At 49.8% G+C, this 22,777-nt stretch overlaps 3 non-coding genes across 3 annotated transcripts; all 3 read left to right on the top strand.

Moving 5' to 3' along the window:
- The first annotated feature begins 688 nt into the window (after positions 1-688).
- On the top strand, positions 689-761 carry trnaf-gaa (transfer RNA phenylalanine (anticodon GAA)). Its single transcript has one exon. It is a non-coding gene; the product is annotated as a tRNA-Phe (tRNA).
- A 408-nt stretch (positions 762-1,169) lies between these two features.
- trnai-aau (transfer RNA isoleucine (anticodon AAU)) lies at positions 1,170-1,243 on the top strand. The gene has a single exon. It is a non-coding gene; the product is annotated as a tRNA-Ile (tRNA).
- Positions 1,244-1,770: 527 nt separating this feature from the next.
- Positions 1,771-1,842, top strand: trnae-cuc (transfer RNA glutamic acid (anticodon CUC)). The gene has a single exon. It is a non-coding gene; the product is annotated as a tRNA-Glu (tRNA).
- The last annotated feature ends 20,935 nt before the right edge of the window (positions 1,843-22,777 follow it).

A 22,777-nucleotide genomic window follows, 5' to 3' on the forward strand; every position in this document is an offset into this window, starting at 1 on the left:
ACTTTAAATGTTGCCAACATTTAACTGCAGCTCACAGTGTCAGGGCAGTCACGGTTTTTATCAGTCTTCCGTTTTCTCCTTGCCCACTGCATCTCCCGAACAAACTTAGCTTATCACAGGCACGGCTATCGATTATTTTCATTGCCAGTGTGAAAAATGCAAATTTTGAAACTTACCAACGTGTGCAAGCCTGGAATCAGAGAGTCCGTGGCCCCTGATAACTTGAGCATTAAGATGATCATTAGCCCTTCCTCTATTGCTCAGTAGCCCACTGTGCGAGGAACTAAGAACCACGGGCATTTTCACTTCTGTGTGGGGCTCAGCACCATACCTGAAGATTGAACTTGATTTGGCTCGTGATCAGTGCGGCTCAGTGAGACTTCGGCCCGTCTCTCCCTTCACAACCCATCAGTGTGGAGAAAAGAACAGGGAATTTTACACATGTGTTGTGCTCTGTAACTTTATTTGAACATGTCATTGCATTTCACGCTGTGTCCAACACGGTGAGGTCCCCCGTGCTGTGTCAGCTTTGTATCTTTATCAACACTGCAGCTTTACATTAACACAACCTGAGCTCCGAGATCTGGTCGGGTCACATTGCCGAAGTGAGGAATGACCGAGAGGGGCAATTCCACCCGGGGATAGAAAATCCTCCAAAAGAACGACAGAATACTGCATTTGACGTGAAGCCGAAATAGCTCAGTTGGGAGAGCGTTAGACTGAAGATCTAAAGGTCCCTGGTTCGATCTCGGGTTTTGGCAGGTTTTAGTTACTTTCTGTCTCCTTCACTACAAAAGGTACGAATCAAGAGAAATTTTACGCTCCTGATGACGCGTTTCCCAAACGTAATGGGAGTGAAACCACATCGGACATGCTGGATCCGGCTCCAACCGTCCGCTGCAGGTTCGAATTCAGTCGGGGTCCCGCCGTCTGCTTTTATACCGGGACAGTGTTTGTGGGAGGTGCTGTGGTGCGACAAAAAATTTTAGAATGAGGTTTGTTAGACCAGTCTTTCTTTTACTTTGGATTTACACTCTGCCCAGTTGCACATACGAACAGTTAACAATGTTTAAGCGATGTGGTGTGTTCAATGTTTGTGCAGTAACCCAGTGTGAGCCTGAAAGACAATTTCCCAGCCTAGGTTCGAGCCTGGCCAACGGGAGCACTGTGGCCGGTTAGCTCAGTTGGTGAGAGCGTGGTGCTAATAACGCCAAGGTCGCGGGTTCGATCCCCGTACGGGCCATCAGGATGTTTTCATAATTTTACGCTTTTCCCGCACATTTCCAATACAAACTTTATAAGGAAGCCAATGCACACAGACTCTCACGGGGGATATATTTGGATTAACATCCTTTGCCACCGGGACTGAGAGACACATCTTTCTGTTCTTTTGTCTTTCTGGGTTTGCTGTTGAAAGTTGAACAGGCGGCATGTTGCCGATAAGGGTCACAGGCAGGTAATAGACAGACAGAGCGGCTCTGACCCCGCGAGATGGGCAAAAGGCTTCAGTTCAGGACAAATGCATCAATGAATTGTTCGCCCAGCACCGAGAGAGACAACATCCAGAGAAAAACACAGGAGGAAATCGATTTCAAGTGGATGCCTACCCGCAGTTGGTGCCGTGCTTTCGCGAACACGTCTGTTGTGTTCTCATGTAAAAAATATAATTTTGTCCGAACAGTTTGCCTGGCGCGAAAGGATCTGAATTGCAAAGGAGCAAGCATGAAAAGCTGCGTTGATATGCTTGCTGCCAGGCGGCTGGCTGCAGCTTCCCTGGTGGTCTAGTGGTTAGGATTCGGCGCTCTCACCGCCGCGGCCCGGGTTCGATTCCCGGTCAGGGAACAGTGCGTTTTGGGGCTGTTTGAATTGCCACCATGCAATGCACCCTTACGGAACAATGCTCCGCCCCTGATTCAACTTTCCACACCGCTGCTCAACATCACTCTGCATACAGCGATACAAAATGCACATTCTTGATTTCTGTAAAATGCGTGCTGTTTCAAAGTCAGCAGGACTTGATTTCTGTCAAATTTAGACTGGCTGACTTTAAATGTTGCCAACATTTAACTGCAGCTCACAGTGTCAGGGCAGTCACGGTTTTCATCAGTCTTCCGTATATCTTCTTGCCCACTGCATCTCCCGAACAAACTTAGCTTATCACAGGCACGGCTATCGATTATTCTCATTGCCAGTGTGAAAAATGCAAATTTTGAAACTTACCAACGTGTGCAAGCCTGGAATCAGAGAGTCCGTGGCCCCTGATAACTTGAGCATTAAGATGATCATTAGCCCTTCCTGTATTGCTCAGTAGCCCACTGTGCGAGGAACTAAGAACCACGGGCATTTTCACTTCTGTGTGGGGCTCAGCATCATACCTGCAGCTGAAGATTGAACTTGATTTGGCTCGTGATCAGTGCGGCTCAGTGAGACTTCGGCCCGTCGCTCCCTTCACAACCCATCAGTGTGGAGAAAAGAACAGGGAATATTACACATGTGTTTTGTTCTGTAACTTTATTTGAGCATTTTTTTCAAATGAGTTGTCTGTGTTTGTGATATGAGCTGCCTGGGTCTGTGAATGAAGATGTCAGGGTCTTTGAATGGAGCTATCTGGGTCAGTGAATGGAGCTGTCTGTGAATGGAGCTGCCTGGGTCTGCGAATGGAGAAGTCTGTGAAATGTCTTGTCTGCGTCTGAAATGAGTTGTCTGAGTCTGTGAATGGAGAAGACTGTTTCTGTCAAATGAAATTTCTGGTTCTGAGAATGGTTTGTCTGGGTCTGTGATTGGTGCTGTCTGGTTCTGTGAAATGAAATTTCTGAGTCTGTGAATGGAGCTGTCTGGATCTGTGAAATGGAGCTGTCTGTGAACGGAGCTGCCTCGATCTGTGAAATGATCTGTCTGGGTCTGTCAAATGAGCGTTCTGAGTCTGTGATTGGAGCTTTCTGGGTCTATGAATGGAGTTGTCCGGGTCTGTGATTGGATCTGTCTGGGTCTGTGAATGGAGATGTCTGTGAATGGAGATGTCTCTGTCTGTGAATGAAGCTGTCTGAATCTGTGAAATGAGTTGTCAGGGCCTGTGAAATTAGCTGTCTCGTTATGTGCGTGGAGATGTCTGGGTCTGTGAATTGAGCTGTCTGGGTCTGTGAATGGAGCTGTCTGGGTCTGTTAAATGAGGTGTCTGTGAATGGAGCTGTCTGAGTCTGTGAATGGATCTGTCTGGGTCTGTGAATGGAGATGTCTGTGTCTGTGAATGGAGATGCCTCTGTCTGTGAATGGAGCTGTCTGAATCTGTGAAATGAGTTGTCAGGGTCTGTGAAATTAGGTGTCTCGTTATGTGAGTGGAGATGTCTGGGTCTGTGAATTAAGCTGTCTGGATCTGTGAATGGAGTTGTCTGGGTCTGTGAATGGAGCTGCCTGGGTCTGCGAATGGAGAAGTCTGAGTCTATGAAATGAGTTGTCTGGGTCTGTGAAATGACTTGTCTGTGAATGGAGATGTCTGGGTCTATGAATGAAGCTGTCTTGGTCTGTGAAATGAATTTTCTGGTTCTGAGCATGGTCCTGTCTGGGTCTGTGATTGGTGATGTCGGGTTCTGTGAAATTAACTTTCTGATTCTGTGAATGGAGCTGCCTCGATCTGTGTAATAATCTCTCTGGGTCTGTGAAATGAGCATTCTGAGACTGTGAATGGACCTGTCTGGGTCTGTGAATGGAGATGTCTGTGAATGGAGATGTCTGGGTCTGTGAATGGAGCTGTCTGTGAATGGAGATGTCTGTAAATGGAGCTGTCTGGGTCTGTAAATGGAGCTGTCTGGGTCTGTGAATGGAGCTGCCTGTGGCTGCGAATGGAGAAGTTAGTTTCTGTGAAATGAGTTGTCTCGGTCTGTGAAATGAGCTGCCTGTGCCTGTGAATGGAGAAATCTGTGCCTTTTGAATGGAGATGTCTCGGTCTGTGAATTGAGCTTTCTGCGTCAGTGATTGGATCTGACTTGGTCTGTGAAATGAACGTTCTGGGTCTGAGAATGGTCCTATCTGGTCTGTGAATGGAGCTGTCTGGTTCTGTGAAATGAACTTTCTGATCTGATTCTGTGACTGGAGCTGTCTGTGAAATGGAGATATCTGGGTCTGTGAATGGAGCTGCCTCCATCTGTGGAATGATCTGTCTGGGTCTGTGAAATGAGCATTCTGAGTCTGTGAATGGACCTGCCTGGGTCTGTGAATGGAGCTGACTGAGTCTGTGAATGGAGCTCTCCGACTCTGTGAATGAAGCTGTATGATTCTTTGAATGGAGCTGTCAGGGTCTGTGAGGTGAGCTGTCTGGGTCTGTGAAATCAGATTTCTGGGTCTGTGAATGGAACTGTTTGGGACTGTGAATGCAGCTGTCTGGGCCTGTGAAATGAGTTGTCTGAGTTTGTGAATGGAGCTGCCTAGGTCTGTGAATGGAGCTGTCTGCGTCTGTGAAATGATCTGTCAGTGTCTGCGAAATGTGCTGTCGGGGTCTGAGAATAGAGCTGTCTGGGTCTGTGAATGGAGTTTTCTGGTCTGTGAATGGAGCTATCTGGGTCTGTGAATGGAGCTATCTGGGTCTGTGAATGGAGCTGTCCGGATCTGTAAAGGGACCTGTCTGGGTCTGTGAAATCAGCATTCTGGGTCTGTGAATGGAGCTGTCAGGGACTGTGAATGCAGCTGTCTGGGACTGTGAATGCAGCTGTCTGGGCCTGTGAATGGTCATGCCTGGGTCTGTGAATGGAGCTATTTGGGTCTGTGACTGGAGCGGTCTGGGAATGGAGCTTTCTGGTTCTGTGAAATGAGCTTTGTGAGTCTGTGAATGGAGCTGTCTGGGTCGGGATATTATCTGTCGGTGTCTGAGAAACCTGCTGTCTGGGTCTGTGAATGGAGCTGTCTGAGTCTTTGAACGGAGCTGTCTGCACCTGTGAAATGATCTGTCAGTGTCTGCGAAATGTGCTGTCTGAGTCTGTGAATAGAACTCTCTGGGTTTGTGAATGGAGCTCTCTGGGTCTGTGAATGGAGCTGTCTGTGTCTGAATTGATCTCTCGCTGTCTGCAAAATGTGCTGTCTGGGTCTGAGAATGGAGCTGTCATGTATGTGAATGGAGCTGTTTGGGTCTGTGAAATGATCTTTCTGGGCCGGTGAATGAGCTGTCTTTGTGTGTGAAATCTGCTGTCTGGGTCTGTGAATGGAGTTGCCTTGTTCTGAGAAATTAGGTTTCCGAGCCTGAGAATGGAGCTGTCTGAGTCTTTGAAATGTTTTTTCTGAGTCTTTGAATTCAGCTGTCTGGTTCTGTGAATGGAGCTTTCTGGGTCTGAGAATGGAGCTGTCTGCGCCTGTTAACGGAACTGCCTGGGTCTGTGAATGGAGATGTCTGGGTCTGCGAATGGATCTGTCTGGGTCTGTGAATGGAGCTGTCTGAGGCTGTAAATTGAGCTGTCTGGGTCTGTGGATGGAGCTGCCTGAGTGTGTGAAATGTGCTGTCTGACTCTGCGAATGGAGCTGTCTGGGTCTGTGATGGACCTGTCTGTGCCTGTGAATGGAGCTTTCTGGGTGGGTGAAATGATGTGTCTGGGTCTGTGAATGGAGCTGTCTGAGTCTGTGAATGGTGCTGTCTGTGAAACGATCTGTCTGAGTCTGTGAAAGGAGCTCTTTGGGTCTGTGAATGGAGATATCTGGTTCAGTGAATTGATCTGTCTGAATCTGTGAATGGAGCTTTCTGAGCCGGTGAATGGAATTGCCTGGATCTGTGAAAGGAAATTTCTGAGTCTGTGAACGGAACTGTCTGGGTCTGTGACTGGAGCTGCCTGGGTCTGTGAATGGAGCTGTCTGGGTCTGTGAAATGAGCTGTCTGGGTCTGTGAATGGATCTCTCTGGGTCTCTGAATGGAATTGTCTGTGTCTGTTAATGCAGATATCTGTGTCTGTGAAATAATGTGTCTGTGAACAGAGCTGTCTGGGTCTTTGAATGGAGCTGTCTGAGTCTGTGAATTGAGTTCTCTTGGTATGTGAAAGGATATGTCTTGGTGTGTAAATGGAGATGTCTGGGTCTGTGAATTGATCTGTCTGAGTCTATGAATGGAGCTGTCTGGGTTTGTGAATGGAGCTGTCTGTGTCTGTGAATTTTGATGTCCGTGCCTGGGAATGGAGCTTTCTGGGTCTGTGAAATGGCGTGTCTGTGAATGGAGATGTCTGAGTCTGTGAATGGTGCTGTCTGGGTCTGTGAATGGAGCTGTCTGAGTCTGTGAATGGTGCTGTCTGGATCTGTGAAATGATTTGTCTGAGTCTGTGAATGCAGCTGTCTGGGTCTGTGAATGAAGCTGTCTGAGTCTGTGACTAGAATTGCCTGGATCTGTGAAATCAACTTTCTGAGTCTGTGAATGCAGCAGCCTGGGTCTGTGAATGGAGCTGTCTGGGTCTGTGAATTGGGCTCTCTGGGTCTGTGAATGGTGCTGACTGGATCTGTGAAATGAGCTGTCTGGGTCTGTGAATGAGCTGTCTGGGTCAGTGAAATGTGCTGTCTGGGTCTGTGCATTGAGCTGTCTGGGTCTCTGAAATGAGTTTTCCGAGTCTTTGATTGGAGCTGTCTGAGTCTTTGAAATGAGCTTTCTAAGTCTGTGAATGGAGCTGTCTGGTTCTGAGATTGGCGCTCTCTGCATCTGTAAATGGAGCTGTCTGGATCTGTGAATGGAGCTGCCTGAGTCTCTGAAATGAGTTGTCTGGGTCTGCGAATAGAACTGTCTGGGTCTGTGAATGGAGATGTCTTGGTCTGTGAAATGTATTCTCTGGTCTGTGAATGGAGCTGTCTGGGATTGTGGATGGAGATGTCTGGGCCTGTGAATTGATCTGTCTGAGTCTGTGAATGGAACTGTCGGGGTCTGTGAATGGAGATGTCTGGGTCTGTGAATTGATCTCTCTGAGTCTGTGAATGGAGTTGTCTGGGTCTGTGAATGGAGCTGTCAGGGTCTGTTAATGGAGATGTCTGGGTCTGTTAATGCAGCTGCCTGGCTCTGTTAATGGATCTGTCTGAGTCTGTGAATGGAGCTGTCTGTGTCGGTGAAATGAGTTGTCTTTCTATGTGAATGGAGATGTATGGGTGTATGAATGGAGATGTCTGTGTTTGTGAATTGATATGTCTGAATCTGTGAATGGAGCTCTCTGAATCTTTGAATGGATCTGTCTTCGTCTGTTAATGGGGCTGTCTGGGTCTGTGAAATGAACTTTCGGAGTCTGTGAATGGAGCTGTCTGTGACTGTGAACGGAGCTGTCTGACTCTGTGAAATGAACGCTCTGGGTCTGAGAATGGAGATGTCTGGGTCTGTGAATGGAAATATCTGGGTCTGTGAATGGTGATGTCTGGGTCTGTGAATTGATCTATCTGAGTCTGTGAATAGAGCTGTCGGGGTCTGTGAATTGATCTGTCTAAGTCTGTGAATAGAGCTGTCGGGGACTGTGAATGGAGCTGTCTGGGTCTTTGAATGGAGCTGCCTGAATCTGTGAATGGACCTATTTGAGTCTGTGAATGGAGCTGTCTGAGTGTGTGAAATTAGTTGTCTGGGTATGTGAATGGAGATGTCTGGGTGTGTGATTGGAGATGTCTGGGTCTGTGAATTGATCTGTCTGAGTCTGTGAATGGAGATATCTGGGTTTGTATATGGAGCTGTCCGGTTTTGTGAATGGAGCTGTCTGGATTTGTGAATGGAGATGTCTGGGTCTGTGCATTGATCTGTCTGAGTCTGTGAATGGAGCTGTCTGTGTCTGTGAATGGAGCTGCCTGGGTCTGTGAATGTTGCTTTCTGTTGTTGTGAATGGAGCTGTCTGTGTAAGATTCGAAATTTTCAGCAATAATCACGCAAGAAAACTGGATAAAATAAGACTGTTTATTGACCAAAGCAAGCTTGCACAGAAAAACCTTTGATAAAAGGGCATACAAAATGGCCGCCGGGCCTCGTGATCAGTTTTCTGGACCATTTTATTTCTGTTACTGCAAGCCAGACAGGCTTGTGGATTGAAGACATTAAGCCCGCGAAAGCCAGTATCTGGGAACCGAAACTCAGGGAAACAGCATACATATTCAATGGATTCTAAGTACAGGATGGGGCCCATCAAGATATGGGCGGACAATGCAAAAACACTTATACCCATTTATTGTACAAAGGAGAAACCGTTTAACAGCCATCAAGGAAAATCTCCGGACCGATCAATATGCGAACCGAGTCGCGATGACAATGTAAAAGACATTAAAAGACATTATCGGCCAGGAAGGCCAGTTAAGTTATCATCGGCTCCCGTTACAAGACAAAGCGCCCCTGCAGAGATTTCAGCCCGCCAAAATTAATACAAAGACAGGACTATGATTTGGCGGGAGATAAGACTATCCCAAAAGAGTATAACTATGGATTGAAAGTCCATCAAGGACACACTCGGAAAAACTACATCTTCTTCGGAGACGAGAAGAAATGATCTACTTCTTGGACAACACGATCGACGTTGTCGGACGATCAACGAGCTAAGAAACAGCTTCTTCTACAAGGAATGAACGGACGAACGAAGGACGGACGGTGCCAGGATCGGCGCCTCTTCTACCTCGGTAGCTTCGGAATCGATGAAGACGCTTCGTCTTTTTAAAGACGCTTCGGACGGACAATTTCGGTGAAAAGACAACGTGGTCGGTGTTCAGCCAGACAAGGCTCGGCCACGACGAGAAGACGATGAGGGTGGCCCGGGTACTGGGGTCGGGAGATCATCGACGACCCAGGCCGAAGGAGAAGACACCCTCAGGAAAAGAGACCTCCAGATTCTCCCATGTGTATGCAGTTCTTCAACTGCTTGTAGCTGATCTTCAACCTTGACGAGCGTTCATCGAGGCTGTGTCTACCCCGCCGCCTCGAGAGAGAGAGAGAATATCGACTGCGCCAGAAGTTTCCAAATCCACGTGACGACGGAAAGCGGTGCCAAAAGGCTGCGAACCCCCTTTTTCGCGATTTTGAGAGTGGTGAGCATGATCCCAAGTTCCCCAGGTCGAAACTTAGTTTAGGTATAGGGGAGGGAGTTAAAGGTAATCGTAATTTGTTTTCCCTTTTACAATGTGCCGTGTGTTCCCCATTTCCATAGAGTCAAGTTCATAAATTTGTGCATGACTGTAGTTACTTTAATCTGTGCCCATGACATGTATTTTGTAATGCTTCAAACTGTTTAAAAATAAAAGCATCCATTTCGTGCTATTCAGCCTGGTCTATTGAGTCCTTTCTCTGCACTACAGTTCTCTGCATCTAAGTCCAAGGTCTAGAACCGTAGGGGGAGTGGGTCGAACCACTCAAGGGTAATAATTGCACAAAGCCTGGCAGGAGACCAGAATGAGCAAGAGAAACCCCCTACAGAAATGGCGACCGCGGCAGGACCTTGGCATCAGGAAAGTAGTGTGTTAGATCAAGGTCTGAATAAACGAAATGTGATGGATGAAAGAATAGCAGATTATGTTTTTGGAAAAGTCAACCTCACAAAACAATGGATATCTGACCTATTAAGGGATAGGCGCCTGCTAGACGCAACCATCATGTGGACAGAGGGTAAAGAGCATAAGAAATCTGTATAAAAAGCGGTCTGGTTGATGTGCTACAAGAAGCAAGTCCAGCTTTTGGACCAGGTCGTTGCAGCACAGACAGCCTAGATCAAAGGGTTGCTTACAGATGTAGAGGAAAAGGTTGCGGGAGGTCAAAAACTGATTGAATCACTTAACGCGCTGAATCAGGAACGTCACTCCATAATTCGCTGCCACGAAACCCGGGTAGAGTATATAAAATGTCAGGTCATTGAGGCCAAGGCCAGTGAAGGTAGAATGAGAGACAGGTGTTTCCGTCTAGCTAAGCAAATAGAGACCCAAGAGGAAAAACTTCTGGGAGCCAGGGCAGCATATAAGATGGCCATGGAGGATAGATCTGAGAGCACCGACCACAGCGCTTGCCGCCAGGAGCAAGAGGACCTGAGAATGGCCCTAGCCAAGGCAAACGGGTTGGTATGTCTCATAAATCCACCAGCGAGCCAGCTATTGCTAGCCAAGGAATCCAAAAGACCGATTCCACAAGAGGTAGTTCGGGAACCAACCCCCGAACCCTCTGCGCCTCCTGCTTATGACGAGTCTTGGACTCCGGGGAAGGAAACGGAGACGGTAGAGGGAGAGATTCCTGAGGTAGAGCAACACCAGATAGTAGAGTCAGGGCCGGCGCCGATGTGTCCAACTAGACACTGGAGGCTCGGTCCAAATGAAGAAAATGGCGATGACGGACCCCTTGAGAGTCAGATCCTATTGCCCCATAGCGCACGACAGCTAAGGGAAATGATAAGTCACATCCCAAAACTCTCCGAGTCAGGAGATCCCTCCGTGCATTTCAGGGACGTGGAGCAGACCGCAGCAGTCAATGACTGCAACGGGGTTGAACAGTCTAAAATGCTGCTGTTCTCCCTGGACAGCTCGCTCCTCCAGTGTCTCCCTGACGAGAGCAAGAGAGGGCACAGGGACTATGAGTTGCTACGGGATGAGATCCTGGAGATTATGGGACAGGGGGACGGAACTCCGTTCCTCCGTTTAGAAAAGGCAGTGCAGCTAGAGGGAGAACCCCCATGGGTTTTCGCCGGAAGATTGTGGCCCGTGTATCAGCGCAGCTGCCCGGGAGGACCGGAACAGAACGCGCTAAATGAGGCACAAAGGGCTCATTGGCTTCGGTGCCTGGTAGCAGGTTGCTTGCCAATAGTGAGGGAGCAGGCCAAATCATGGTTTGACCCCACTAACGCCCGCTCCACGGAGGAAGTAGTACTTGATCAGCTCACGATCAGTTATAGGAACAACAAGGGTAAGAAAACGCCTGCTGTAAAAGGAAAGGTGCATGAGGTGAGGCCCGCAGCTTCTGCTAAAAGGGAATGGCATCAGGAGGGAAATCGCCCTCCCCAAGCCAACAGCAGTTGTTACGGGTGTGGGAAGGAGGGTCATTGGTGCAAGGACTGTAGAAATCCATGGAAGGATAAGAGAGAGAGAGCGTTCGCCGCAGCCCAAGCCCAAGCCATAGCCCAAGTCCAAGCCCACGGCCAGATCGTTACCCCAGCACCAGCCCAAGCCCAGACCGCTGCCCCAGCACCAGTCCAGAACCCAACCGTAGCCCCTGCCCCAACCACAGGGGGTGGTGCGGTTGTGGATCCCGCTGCGATCGAGTCAGTCTTGGAGACTATGCGGTCTCTGATGACCTGGCAGGGGAAGGTAGCGGTCGCCAACAGCCCTATCGCTCCCGAGACCCCAACCGAAACACCTAAATGACTGACGCCCACGCAGCCCGTCTACTTGTGTCTGCTCCGCTATGACGCCTGGAGAAGACCTGTGGTGGAGATGGAGGTGGAAAGACAAAAGGATAGTTACCTGTTGGATACGGGAGCTTCGTGTACCGTGATCCACACGGATAAACCTTTTGCCTCACCTCTGTCCGCCCAGGCTCCATACTTAGTAGCGGGTTTCACAGGCAGAGAACAGGCTGGCGCGTACTCCATCCCGCTCTCCATTCAGTTGGGAGCACTCCACACCACATGGACGTGCATCCTATTGAAGTGGAATGAAGGGGGTGGAAAAGGTATCCTCGGGGCTGGTTTCTTGGTGGAACACGGGATCCTCGTGGACCTGAGAAATCACTGTCTCTGGGGAGCCGAGAGCAGTTTAGGTAAGGTAGTCGTAATCCCAGGGAAGGAAGAAAAGGGGGCCCTGTGCACTATGAAGCCGTCAGGAGGTTACGATCTCGAGCTCATGGTAGCGAACGTCCCAACGGACTTGCAGGCGTGTGTGTCGGAAAATCTGACCGCGTTTGCCACCCACAAGCACGACTGTGGGAGAGTCACTGGGTTTGAAGTCAGCGTAGACGGGGACCCCATGATCCGACCCCAAAAGCAGTATAATTTCCCCAAGGAGGCAGAACCCGACATGGAGACAGCAATATCTTCGTTGGTGCAGCAGGGCGTATTGAGAACAATAGCCACTCACGTGAACTCCCCATTATGGCCGGTAAAGAAGCCGGACAATTCGTGGAGAGCCACGGTGGACTACAGAGTCCTCAATAGTAACATCCCAGCCTGCGCGCCCACGGTAGCAGCAGTTGCAGACCTAATAGGGAGTATTCCAGCATCGGCGACCACGTTCACGGTGCTGGATATCTCGAACAGTTTCTGGTCCATTCCGCTGCGGCGGGAGGATCAGTACAAGTTCGCCTTTACTTTCAAAGGGCAACAGTACACTTGGAACTGCTTACCACAGGGTTTTCACAACAGCCCTAGCATTTTCCATCAGTGCATGGCGGGGAGTTTAAAGGAGTTTAGCCAGCCCAACCAGATAGTACAGTATGTGGACGACTTACTCCTGTTCACAGACACAAGGGAGGAGCACGGCCCACTATTAGCCGAATTGTTGGAACTGTTAGAAAGGAAGGGTTTCAAAGTAAACCTGAAGAAAGCCCAGATCGGCCAGCAGGAAGTCAAATTCCTGGGTCTGGCCATCCGTGCTGGGGAAAGAGCCATAGATAAGGCCAGAAGGGAATCAATACCAGATCTACCGATTCCCAACACAGTAACGGGTGTAAGGTCCTTTTTGGGATTGACCGGGTACTGCAGAGATTTCATCGAGGACTATGCTGCCACAGCAGCCCCGCTACTTCGACTCTTACACAAGGGAGTCGAGTGGTCTTGGGATGAGGGGTGCCAGGCAGCATTCGAGAAGCTGAAAAGAGATCTGCAGACCGCGCCAGCCCTAGGGGCCATAGATGGGGGAGAGGAGTTCTTCCTGGAGGTAGCCGCTAGTGGGGACAGCCTGAGCGCAGTGTTGCTCCAGGAGCGGCACGGCAAGCTGAGACCAGTAGTTTATTCTGCCAGGGTGCTCACGGATGTAGAGAGGAGTTTCTCCAATTGCGAACGGCATCTCCTGGCCATGCACTGGGCTGTGAACAGATCAGTGAACTTCACAGGAACCTCTTCCGTCACGCTCCTCACCCATCACACCCCCACAAAGATGCTTCTGGATGGAAGAATTAAGGATGGGACTGTAAGCAGCGCTCGGATTGCGCGCTGGACCCTCCTCCTTTCCTACATGGATCTCAAAGTTAAAGGCCTCTGCGCGCCAAGGCTCGCAGCCAACATGGCATATCCCGGGACAGCCCATCGATGTTCCGTAGAAGGGGTATGGGAAGTCAACATAGGTTTACGGGCCGGGATACACCCCACAGGCCGCGAAATCTACGTAGACGGTTCTAGCACTGTATCTGATGGCGAACGACTCACAGGGTGTGGAGTTTATGACCCTGCGGCAAACATTGCCCTGGCAATTAAGCTCCCCAGCACTATGAGTGCACAGCAGGCTGAACTGTCCGCAGTGGTGTACGTGGTTACCCACCCCGAGATTTTCCCAACCCCATACACGATTTGCTCAGACAGCATGTTCACATGCAATTCGTGTACAGAGTACCTCGCCATCTGGTACCGACGCGGATATACCTCCGCGGATGGGCGGCCTTTAACATTTAAACCCTTGCTGGAAAACATCCTGGCAGCTGTGGGAGAGGAAGGGGAGGTGTTCATCCATAAGGTGAAGGCTCACTCCACCACAGGACCCTGCAGTCAGGGCAACCAGCAGGCGGATGCGCTAGCCAGGGAGGGTGCCCGCAACGGCATTCTCTGGGACCCCTATGAACCAGGACCCATGGCGGCGATCCAAGGCAGGAAGGGAATACCAGGGAACACAGGGGTGACACCGCCCCCAGACCTAAAGACCGTCCAAACCCTGGATCCCTCCCTATAAGCAGTCCTAAAAGCCATCACAGAAGGCAAGCAGGTAGATGGTCCATACAGTACGGCAGCCCTCACAGTCAAAGAAGGTATGCTGTTCCGAGAGGAGCAGTGGGTTGTGCCACAGCAGCACCGGAGGGAATTCCTGCAACTGGCCCACGAGGGTCCAGGGGCAGGACACCGCGGGCCTGAGGTTACCTGGCAGTGGGTAGAGCAGGCGGGATGGTGGCCGGGACTTCGGGACGATGTCCGCGAATTCTGCACAAGCTGTCTTTTGTGCGCTGCAAACAACCCAGACCCCCACAAAAGGAAGGCGCCCATGGGGCACATCAGGAGGTTAGAGGGACCATGGCAGTCGATTCAGGTCGACTACATAGGGCCCCTGCCCGCCGCCCAGGGAGGATATAAGTACTGCCTTGTCCTGGTAGATGTGTTCACCAAATGGGTAGAAGCTTTCCCGTGCAGAACAGCTATGGCACTGGGTACTGCTAAGATCTTGATTCGGGAAGTGTTATCACGGTGGGGACTCCCCCGTTTTGTAGAGTCCGACCAAGGGAGTCAGTTCACCGGTCAAGTAATGCAGAACGCCCTCATGCTCTTGGGCATTGAGGGGAAGTGGCACGTAGCATACAATCCCCAGTCATCCGGGATTGTTGAACGCATGAATCGGACCCTCAAGGAAAAGCTGAGGAAAGAGACAATGGGCTCGCCCCAGAAATGGGCGGAGGTCCTGCCTTTAGTCCTCATGGGGATCCGAGCCAGCCAGTCCAAAAGTACGGGGTATTCCCCGCACGAATTAATGACTGGAAGGATCATGCGAACCCCCACCCATGTACTAGCCCCGGTGCTCACTGAGGGCCAGCTCCGAGAGGTGAAACGAGACAAATTCGTCCAAACCCTTTTGGAGCGCCTGAGACAGATTTATGGGCAGGCGGCTGGGAACATGGGAAGACAGCACCAGGGAAATAGACTGTTACTGGAACCTCGTAAGCAACAAGAGTGGGTAGTCGGAGACCAGGTCATGGTCCGAAACTATGCCAGGGTAGGGAGTTTTGAACCATTGTACATGGGGCCTTACAGCATTGTGGACAAGGCCTGCCCCATGGTTTATGCAGTGAAGGTGCCCCGACGTACCAAATGGTTTCACATTAACCAGTGTAAACTGTTTAAATCGGGTGCACAAGGGCCATCAAAGGGGACCAGGTCTGAGAAAAAAGATCCTCAGCCTGTAACAGAGTCGCAGACCACACAGGCTGGAACAGTAGCCTGCGTGAAGGGAGAGGCCATCCCATTGGAGTGGGAGGTCTCCCCTCTAGAATGGGATTCGGACGAGGAAGAGCCCGAACAGCTCGACCCTGCCTTAGACCCAATCACGGAGGAGGAGGAGTCAGAGGACGACGATCCCGCCATCGACTCAAGCTTGGGGGAGGTAGGGAATGGGGGTGGAGACTCACTACCTGTAGGGACAGGTGAGGTGGAGTCGGAAGCCACAGATCCCGACCCCGGGGGGGCGGAGTCTGAGGGAAGGGAGCTGGAGCCGGCAGCTGTGGAGGAACCACAGGCTGTGACTGTAACAGTCCCAACCCCCGGTCCATCAGCCCCAGGAGCCCAACCCAAAGCAGCCCCTCGTAGGTCGGCTTGAGCGCCCCAGCCCAGAAAGTTTTGGCCAGATTCTCCCCATTTTTCCAAATCTCGGTTTAGAGCAGCCCCAGGAAGGCATGGTTCCCATTCAACAGCGACAGGCTGCGGGGGATCAAAGCCGAGGGCCAGTGCAGCCCCACCGCAGGGTGTGGCACGCGACAGCCCTCACAGGGATTAGGCAAGCCGCCCCGCGGAGGGCGGCGCTGTACATAAGTTAAGTTAGGTAATTATGGTGATAGTTTAAGGAATATAAAGTATACGGTGAATGTTAAGAGTACAATTTTGAAGTCTGCCTGGTATGTGTGTTTGTTTGGGAGCGGGGCCCAGGAACCCGCGCGTCCATTTAATTAGGCCAGCACCTATTGGGAGCCCGGCTACATCATTTTATTGGTTGCAGAAACCTGGGGTATGATGAAAAAGATTCTCATCATGTTCGTGGCGATCGGGTGCGGGTGGGCCTACCGAGGCCGCACCAAGGACGTCATCATCTTCGGCTGTTCCGGGGACACGGCCCCCATCGCAACGGATGGGACAGGGGAGCGAGAGGTTGAGGAAACTGCCACCTACATCCACCAAGGGAGATGGCCAGGTTGGCTAGGAATGAATTCTAAGGAATACTCCAGCAATTTCGGTTTTGCCTACCAAGAGACTTCGTTAACGTGCCCTCGGGTTAGGATACTTGCACCCAGAGTCAGCGTTACCGTGGGAAAGAGGATCTGTCTGGTGTGTAATGGGAACATATCACTAAGGCGATGGTGGTGGCTGCGAAAGCTGGGAAAGGACATGAGAAACTCTACGGTCGAGTGGGAGCGACTGGGTAATAATACCCATCGGACTATTACGGGGACTCACGGACAATTACATGTGTGTTGGGACAAATGGTGGGAACCAGATGAAGGAATGTATGTCTGTATGTGGTGTTCGAGACACGTTTGCCCCAAGGGCGTATCCATCTTCTTCCAGAGACAGTGGCAGGATGAAGGAAAGGGGATGAGATGGGATGTCAGCACTCGAGCGTGCGGAGCCCCATACTCCCCTATTCCGGTAAACGCCACTGAACTCATCACCCGCCCACGCAAGCCCCAGCCCATGCTTCCGGTAGCACTAGCCCAGAATGAAGGGTGCATAACCACCACCAAGGGACCCGGGAACGGTTTAGTATTGGTACCCACCGGTCAGGTGCTGTACCAAGGGGTACACTACGTGGTGGCCTCAGTGATTTTGAATCTCACGGAGGTACGATTGCCGGAGTGGTGTCCCAAAGAAACGGAACAATTATACGAGGTCCTGTTAACCCGAATGTTTAGACAGTTTTACGAATTTGACTTTGCCGACATCGACAAAGACAAATTATACACCACACCGCCAGAAGTTTTGGATCGAGTCGGGAGGCAAAGAAGGGGTACAGTAAATGACATATTCACTGCTTTTAATACCGGGACATCTGTCGTCAACGCTCTAGATAACGTGGAGCTGTAGACACAGATCAACGGTTTAAAAGCCCAGTTAAGGAACATACTGACAGACGAAAATGAGGTAGTGGGTTCTGAGTTGCATGAGGACCAGGCCATGACACTACACTTTAAGGAAATAATAGCTGAGCTGGAGAAACACGCGAGAATGGTAAATGCGCTCATTAAGGAGGATCGGAATGCGTCCGATCAAGCTGCGCAAAACGAGGCCTGTGTGCTATACGGGGCGTGGTTACTGGGCGAGGGCCGCAGTAATCTTGAGGATTTAAAACAGGGTTTGGTCCCGTCCTGGATCAGCAACAAGCACTTGCAAGTGCTCCACCCTTTTGAGAATGCATTAAGCCCGTGCCAGCTCAGACTAGCTGCAGAAGCGTACCCAGTCCCAGTGGACTGCGGACGTTCGAATCATACTATCATGGGAATAGTGGTAAGAATGCCGGTGTTGGGTCCCGCAGCAAAGCCCGCCCTGGTATACAGGGTAGAGAACATTGGAGTCATTCAGGGGGGCGCACACATTCATTACGCAGTGGTCCCGCCTTACGTCATCAGATGGGAGCGTACGATGACAGGCACCGACCTCTCGGGATGTCGGAGCCGGGGAGCACACATCATCCTGTGTCCCCAGCACTTGAATGCCTTTTTGAAACCACAGTGCGGGTTCAGAACCGCGAGCGCGAAGCCGATAAATTGCACCATGGAGGCAATGGCAGAGGACCATGTGACCCCGCAGGTAGCATATAACGGGGGTGGGACATACTGCGTCACCACTGCAGCGCCTCACTACCGCTATGGACAACACGAGTGGTGTTCGATCAGTGATAGCAGTTTCTGTTTCAAACCCAGGGCCGAGGTTCAAGTGGCACAAGAACGAATTGTTCCCATTCCTGCACCCTCCACCGTTCACCTCACTGTCAAAGGGAATTTCACAGACTGACAGCGATTCATCGCACATTTTGGTTATGTCATTCCCCCTCTTCCCGAACACCTCACCAAGATTTTAAAAGCCGTTATAGTTTCACAGAAACATTTTTACACACTGGAGCAGAAGACTTTAGAGATAGGAAAAGACATATTGGATATAACCATCCCACCATGGTGGGACTTGTTCACTAACATAGAGGTTCCGGCCTGGATTAGAATAGCATCCCACATCCTAGTAGTGTGTCAGGTTTTAATTGTGATATTTTTGCTTTTCGTGCATTGCAAAAGAGGCAAACGCCTCCGGAGGCATGAGAACACAGGCGAATGGAGAGAACGCTATGTGCAAATGGCTGATGAAGACACCCCACTTTAAGCTGCTAGTATTGAAGGTTAAGCGTCCCTCCATTTTTAGATTTTGGCCATTTGCGTGTTTTGTTTTTGGTTTTAAGGATATGAATATTGTTATGTTATTAGTCGTTCTTAAGTTTTTGGATTAATAAAAGGTGTATGCAGGTGGTGCAAGGGGGTATCAACCCCTGCACATCTGACAGATGAATGTGTTATAGTTTAAGATATGCTGCCTATGATTGTTCAAGTGTGCAAAAGGTAATTGTCATTTTTTTCGGAAATGGGAACTGCATGTGTCGTGAGGGTCATAGATAGTTAAGTGCCAGGAATGTTTGGATGTGGGGAATCAGGAAAAATTTGCTCACCAAGGATAATTGATACTTTAAGCAAGCTATCAGTATCACAGGGGGGCCTGTAAGATTCGAAATTTTCAGCAATAATCACGCAAGAAAACCGGATAAAATAAGACTGTTTATTGACCAAAGCAAGCTTGCACAGAAAAACCTTTGATAAAAGGGCATACAAAATGGCCGCCGGGCCTCGTGATCAGTTTTCTGGACCATTGTATTTCTGTTACTGCAAGCCAGACAGGCTTGTGGATTGAAGACAGTAAGCCCGCGAAAGCCAGTATCTGGGAACTGAAACTCAGGGAAACAGCATACATATTCAATGGATTCTAAGTACAGGATGGGGCCCATCAAGATATGGGCGGACAATGCAAAAACACTTATACCCATTTATTGTACAAAGGAGAAACCGTTTAACAGCCATCAAGGAAAATCTCCGGAGCGATCAATATGCGAACCGAGTCGCGATGACAATGTAAAAGACATTAAAAGACATTATCGGCCAGGAAGGCCAGTTAAGTTATCACCGGCTCCCGTTACAAGACAAAGCGCCCCTGCAGAGATTTCACCCCGCCAAAATTAATACAAAGACAGGACTATGATTTGGCGGGAGATAAGACTGTCCCAAAAGAGTATAACTATGGATTGAAAGACCATCAAGGACACACTCGGAAAAATTACATCTTCTTCGGAGACGAGAAGAAACGATCTACTTCTTGGACAACACGATCGACGTTGTGGGACGATCAACGAGCTAAGAAACAGCTTCTTCTACAAGGAACGAACGGACGAACGAAGGACGGACGGTGCCAGGATCGGCGCCTCTTCTACCTCGGTAGCTTCGGAATCGATGAAGATGCTTCGTCTTTTTAAAGACGCTTCGGACGGACAATTTCGGTGAAAAGACAACGTGGTCGGTGTTCAGCCAGACAAGGCTCGGCCACGACGAGAAGACGACGAGGGTGGCCCGGGTACTGGGGTCGGGAGATCATCGATGACCCAGGCCGAAGGAGAAGACACCCTCAGGAAAAGAGACCTCCAGATTTTCCCATGTGTATGCAGTTCTTCAACTGCTTGTAGCTGATCTTCAACCTTGATGAGCGCTCATCGAGGCTGTGTCTACCTCGCCGCCTCGAGAGAGAGAGAGAGAGAGAGAATATCGACTGCGCCAGAAGTTTCCAAATCCACGTGATGACGGAAAGCGGTGCCAAAAGGCTGCGAACCCCCTTTTTCGCGATTTTGAGAGTGGTGAGCATGATCCCAAGTTCCCCAGGTCGAAACTTAGTTTAGGTATAGGGGAGGGAGTTAAGGGTAATCGTAATGTGTTTTCCCTTTTACGATGTGCCGTGTGTTCCCCATTTCCATAGAGTCAAGTTCATAAATTTGTGCATGATTGTAGTAACTTTAATCTGTGCCTATGACATGTATTTTGTAATGCTTCAAACTGTTTAAAAATAAAAGCATCCATTTCGTGCTATTCAGCCTGGTCTATTGAGTCCTTTCTCTGCACTACAGTTCTCTGCATCTAAGTCCAAGGTCTAGAACCGTAGGGGGAGTGGGTCGAACCACTCAAGGGTAATTATTGCACAAAGCCTGGCAGGAGACCAGAACGAGCAAGAGAAACCCCCTACAGTCTGAATCTGTGAATGGATCTGTCTTGGTTTGGTAAGGGGGCTGTCTGGGCCTGTGAAATGAGCTTTTGGAGTATATGAATGGAGCTCTCTCGATCGGTGAACTGCGGTTTCAGAGTCTGTGGAGCTGTCTCGGTCTGTGAACGTAGCTGTCTGGGTTTGTGGATGGAGCTGTCTGGGTCTGTGAATGGAGATATCTGGGTCTGTGAATAGATCTGCCTGCGTCTGTGAAATGTGTTGTCTGCGTCTGTGAATGTAGATGTCTGGGTCTGTGAATGGAGATGTCTGAGTCTGTGAATTGATCTGTCTGAGTCTGTGAATGGAGCTGTCTGGGTCTGTGAAATGTGCTGTCTAGTTCTGTGAATGGATCTGTCTGAGTCTTTGAAATGAGCTTACTGAGTCTGTGAATGGAGCTGTCTGGATCTAATAATGGAGCTGCCTACATCTGTAAATGGAGCTTTCTGGGTCTGTGAATGGAGCTGCCTGAGTGTGTGAAATGTGCTGTCTGGGTCTGCGAATGGAGCTGTCTGGGTCTGTGATGGAGCTGCCTGTGCCTGTGAATGGTGCTTTCTGGGTGGGTGAAATGATGTGTCTTGGTCTGTGAATGGAGATTGCAGGGACTCTGACACTAATTTTCAGAACCTCACTGGCCACAGGGGATGTACCAGAGGACTGGAGAACAGCTAACGTAGTACCATTATTCAAGAAGGGTAGCAGGGATAAACCAGGGAATTACAGGCCAGTGAGTCTAACATCTGTGGTGGGGAAATTATTGGAAAAAATTCTGAGGGACAAAATTAATCTCCACTTGGAGAGGCAAGGATTAATCGGGGATAGTCAGCATGGCTTTGTCAAGGGTAAATCATGTCCAACAAATGTGATCGAATTTTTCGAGGGGGTGACTAGTGGGGTGGATGAGGGAAATGCTGTGGATGTGGTTTACATGGACTTCAGTAAAGCTTTTGACAAAGTCCCGCATAGGAGACTGGTCAAGAAGGTAAGAGCCCATGGGATCCAGGGTGCCTTGGCGCGTTGGATCCTAAACTGGCTGAGTGGCAGGAGGCAGAGGGTGATGGTCGAAGGTTGCTTTTGTGACTGGAAGCCTGTGTCCAGTGGGGTACCTCAGGGATCGGTGCTGGGTCCCTTATTGTTTGTGATCTACATAAATGATTTGGATGAAAATGTAAAAGGTATGATCAGTAAGTTCGCAGATGACACGAAAATTGGTGGGGTGGTAAATTGTGAGGAGGAAAGCCTCCGGCTACAGGACGATATAAACGGGTTGGTCAGATGGGCGAAAAAGTGGCAAATGGAATTTAACCCTGAAAAGTGCGAGGTGATGCATTTTGGACGGACAAATAAGGCAAGGGAATACACAATGAGTGGTAGGACCCTAGGAAGTACAGAGGGTCAGAGGGACCTTGGTGTACATGTACATAGATCCCTGAAGGCAGCGGAGCAGGTAGATAAGGTGGTTAAAAAGGCATATGGGATACTTGCCTTCATTAGCCGAGGCATAGAATATAAGAGCAGGGAGGTTATGATGGAGCTGTACAAAACGCTGGTGAGGCCACAGCTGGAGTACTGTGTGCAGTTCTGGTCGCCTCACTATAGGAAGGATGTGATTGCTTTGGAGAGGGTGCAGAGAAGATTCACCAGGATTTTACCTGGGATGGAGCGCCTCAGCTATGAAGAGAGGCTGGACAGGCTGGAATTGTTTTCCTTGGAGCAGAGAAGGCTGAGGGGGGACCTGATTGAGGTGTACAAAATAATGAGGGGCATAGATAGGGTAGATAAAGAGGAACTTTTCCCCTTAGTGGGGGCGTCAATAACAAGGGGGCATAGATTCAGGGTAAGGGGCAGGAGATTTAGAGGGGATTTGAGGAGGAACTTTTTCACCCAGAGGGTGGTTGGAATGTGGAACTCAATGCCTGAAAGGGTGGTGGAGGCAGGAACCCTCACAACATTCAAGAAGCATTTGGATGAGCACTTGAAATGCCATTGCATACAAGGCTATGGACCAAATGCTGGAAAATGGGATTAGACTGGACAGGGATGGATGGGCGGCGCAGACACGATGGGCCGAAGGGCCTCTTTCTGTGCTGTAAAACTCTATGACTCTATGACTCTATGTCTAATTCTGTGAATGCTGCTGTCTGCGTCTGTGAAATGATCTGTCTTAGTCTGTGAATGGAGCTGTTTGGGTCTATAAATGGTGCTGCCTGAGTCTGTGAATGAAGCTGGCTGTGTCTGTGAATGTAGCTGTCTGTGAATGGAATTGCCTGGATCTTTGAAGGGAAATTTCTGAGTCTGTGAACGGAGCTGTCTGGGTCTGTGAATGGAGCTGTCTGGTTCAGTGAATGGAGCTGTCTGGGCCTGTGAACGTAGCTGTCTGGGCCTGTGGATGGAGCTGTCTCAGTCTGTGAATGGAGATATCTGGGTCTGTGAATAGATCTGCCTGCGTCTGTGAAATGTGCTGTCTAGTTCTGTGAATGGAGCTGTCTGAGTCTTTGAAATGAGCTTACTGATTCTGTGAATGGAGCTGTCTGGATCTAATAATGGAGCTGTCTGCATCTGTAAATGGAGCGTTCTGGGTCTGTGAATGG

Source organism: Somniosus microcephalus, unplaced genomic scaffold, assembly GCF_052327205.1.
Source record: "Somniosus microcephalus isolate GS21.2 unplaced genomic scaffold, FLI_Smic_1.0 unresolved_chr4, whole genome shotgun sequence".
Lineage (NCBI taxonomy): Eukaryota > Metazoa > Chordata > Chondrichthyes > Squaliformes > Somniosidae > Somniosus > Somniosus microcephalus.